Source organism: Odocoileus virginianus, chromosome 27, assembly GCF_023699985.2.
Source record: "Odocoileus virginianus isolate 20LAN1187 ecotype Illinois chromosome 27, Ovbor_1.2, whole genome shotgun sequence".
Lineage (NCBI taxonomy): Eukaryota > Metazoa > Chordata > Mammalia > Artiodactyla > Cervidae > Odocoileus > Odocoileus virginianus.
The window spans coordinates 340,473-343,979 of NC_069700.1; positions in this window are offsets into that span (position 1 = coordinate 340,473).

Here is a 3,507-nt window from a genome sequence, read left to right on the forward strand (position 1 = left end):
AAAATAAAAAAAATTTTTTTTTTACGGTGATTTAACACTTTTTCAAACACTATTTCATTCTAAGTTCCAAATGAGCGATTTTCCTCTGTATAGTTTCTATGTCTGCAATGGTATATTTTTAACATTTTAATTGGACCTATAGTTGATTTACAGTGTGTGATGATATTTTTAATCAAGTAAAGATTTGGTTTTGGAATTCAGAGCTGATGGGGGAGCAGAAAAAAATAAAACCTTGGACAACAAATTTTAATTTCATTGATTTGCTTTTGGCCGTGCTGGGTCTTTGGCGCCGCACAGACTCTTCTCTGGTTGCAGCGAGCGGGGGCTGCTCTCTGTCGCGAGGGCTCCTTACTGCCGTGGCGTCTGCGGCAGAGCGCGGCCACCAGGGCCCACCAGCTTCAGTGCTTGCGGCCTGGGAGCTCAGTAGTTGCGGCTCCCAGGCTCTGGGGCGCAAATTCAGTAGCTGTGGAGCACGGGCTTAGGCGATCCATGGCCTGTGGGATCCTCCCAGATCAGGGATCAAACCCAGGTTCCCTGCATTGGTGGGGGGATTCTTTACCACTGAGCCACCAAGGAAGCCGGAAAAGTAAATTTTAATGAAAGCTTTGTTCCAGGAACAGTTTTTAAACTCTTCTAAAATATTAAAGACCCCCGCAGCGGTAAACCTGCCTGCCGCGGTCCAGGCTGTGGCCCGTCCGAAAGGCTGGCAGCTGGGGCGTGAGCCTCAGGGCAGCCTGAGAGTCAGGCAGACTCAGTCTTCACATTCCCCCGTCTCATCTGTTTACAGTTCCATCTCATGCCGTGTTCTGATTATCAACCCAGATAATAAAAACTTGTCCCAAGTCTCCCCCTCATTTTGGCAGAGTTTTTTCCTCCTGCTTTGGTAACCTTCTCAAAGACCCCATTTCTATAGAGTTAACAGAGTCTGCGGGGAGCAGGCAAACACATGTGCTTTTTGGGTAAGCAGCGGCTGCTGGGTGATGGGGTGGAGCGGCCGTAGCCTCCAGGTTAATGGTCTTTGACAGAATCTTTTCATCAACCAGAAAATGCTGGGATATAAATCTAAGGGCGTTCGAGGGAAACTCCATTTTTCCAGTGTACGTCTCTGAAGGCCAGAGCAGAGCCTTGGTTATATGTCTCAGTAGCCACACTGCCTGGCACTCAATAAATATTTTTGGAATGCATGAAGGCTGGGGCGGTAGGCAGGATTTTGCCAGAAAGAGAAGAGGGAACAACTAGAAGGAACAGCTGGAAGGAAGGCCCCGAGGTACAAGGAGAATTACCGTTTGTGGAAGTTTTTAGGAACTTCATGGCATTTCTATATGATGATTTAATTATGGCATGTAAAGAATAACATTGTTGTGAAATAATAAGAAATATATCGGAGGAGGAAATGGCAACCCACTCCAGTGTTCTTGCCTGGGAAATCCCATGGACAGAGGAACCTGGTGGGCTGCAATCCGTGCGGTCGCAAAGAGACAGACACGACTAAGCGACTAAATGACAACAATATCAACAAAAAATATACAGGTGAGTCTCTGTTGCTGGTTCCTGGCACAGAACTCCTACCTCCCTTGAGATTTCCAGGTAATAAGAACACTAGGAGTGGGCCTCCCCTGGTGGTCCAGTGGTTAGGACTTTCTCTTCCAATGCACGGGGTGAGGGTTTGATCCCTGGTTGGGGAATCTCACATGTGCTTTATAGCCAAAACACCAAAACATAATACTGCAACAAATTCAACAAAGAGTTTAAAAATGATCCACGTCCAAAAGAAAAAAAATCTTAAAGCTAAGCAGACAGAGAGCCCTAGGAGCATCCCTTGTTCTAAGGAGGTGAGCCTGGGTGGCTCCCGGAGGCAGGCTGGCGGCCGAAATACAAGCCAGGGTGAGCAGCTCGGAATTTTCAGCCCCTCTCTCCCCAGATCTCTAGAGAGGTGCAAGAGGCTGGTAACACACTCTTTAATAAACAGGGAACGGTAACTAGACATTTCCACCACTTCTGTGAGCCGCTCTATCAAGTGACTCACACTCAAGTCAATCATCGCAGCGTCTGCTATAACTGTTGGGTCAGAAGCACCAGTGAGGCCGCGTTTGTAACAAGCGTCTGCAGGGGGGTGGGGAGGGCAGTCTTGAGGCGACCGAGTCCTGATCCGTGGGGTTTGGTGCAACTCCGGGGCAGCGGTGTCAGAGCTGAGTTAAGTTTCAGGACACCATGCTGGTGTCCCAGAGACTCGCGGATTGAGAGCCCTCTGCACGTGGTGATCAGAAGCGAAGTGTTTTCCGTGAGCAGCAGAGGAGACCCATCCGCAGGCCAGAAACACACGGGGGCAGAGGGACGTGGGACGGAGAAAGTGCACTCTTCAAAAGACTGCGTTAAATATGAACATTAGGAGTTTTGAGAATTCTGGGGAAATCCTCACTTTAGAAAATGACTTTACACTCCAATAATAAATGTAAAGTGACTTTATTGAGGTATATTTTATATGCGCACGTTTTAAATTTAAACAAGGATGTACACACCTGTGAAGCCCTCACCCCCATCAAGGTACAGACACGTCTGTCACCCGGAAAAGCTCTGCGGTGCCTCTTTGCAGACGGTTCTTACCCTCCAACCCACCCTGGACGGCGAGTGGCCCGTTTCTCTCACCGCAGGTCAGTCATTCCTGTCCTCAGTGTGCAAGTGGAACCAGGCACTGCAGTCCGATGTCCGTCTGCCTTCGTTCAGCAGCCTGTGAGAGGCCCCGCATCTTCACACGCGTCAGAGGCCCCGCATCTTCACATGCGTCGGCATCCCACTCCTTTGTGCCTGTTGCTGAGGGGTGTTCTGCTGCGTGAGCACGTTACCTATCCCCTTGCTCACGGGCCACTTGGGATAGAGCTGCTCTGGTCCCTCAGATACAGACGCCTCTGTGTAGACACACGCTCTCATTGCTCTCGGGTAAAGGTCTAGGGGCAGCATCAGTTGGGTTATCTGAAAACGGTACCTTTTGGGTCCCCGGCCCACAAAAACTGTCCCAGTGGCCACTGTGTGAACAAAGGGCTCCAGCTGGGTGGAGTGCCGTCCGAGCGGGTGGGGAACAGCTTGCGTTCTCGGGAGATGTGGACAATGCTCGTGTTCTTTGAGGACACGAGTGACTGTGGGGAAATGACACCGAACTTGCTGGTTCGTGGTCTGAGCTGACATGAGTGACTGGCACATCAGTATCTGGAGGTGGACTTATTTTAGGCAGCATAGCAGGGTCTCATACTTGCTGACACAGCAAGACATCAACAGGAAGTTACCGATACTGAGAGTATGTTAGTATTTTTTTTCATATGGAAACTATAGACCTAAAGCAAACTGACTTATAAAAAAAAGGGACTTCCCTAGCTTATGCAACCAAAGAGAGCGGGAGTGGGCTGGCTTCGGACGTGCCGCAGCCTGGGGCGTCTCTCCCCGGAGCTGCCCTCTTCTCTGCCCTTGTTCTCAGGCTCCTGTGTGGGTCCCCTGCTCACCCACCCCGGCAGC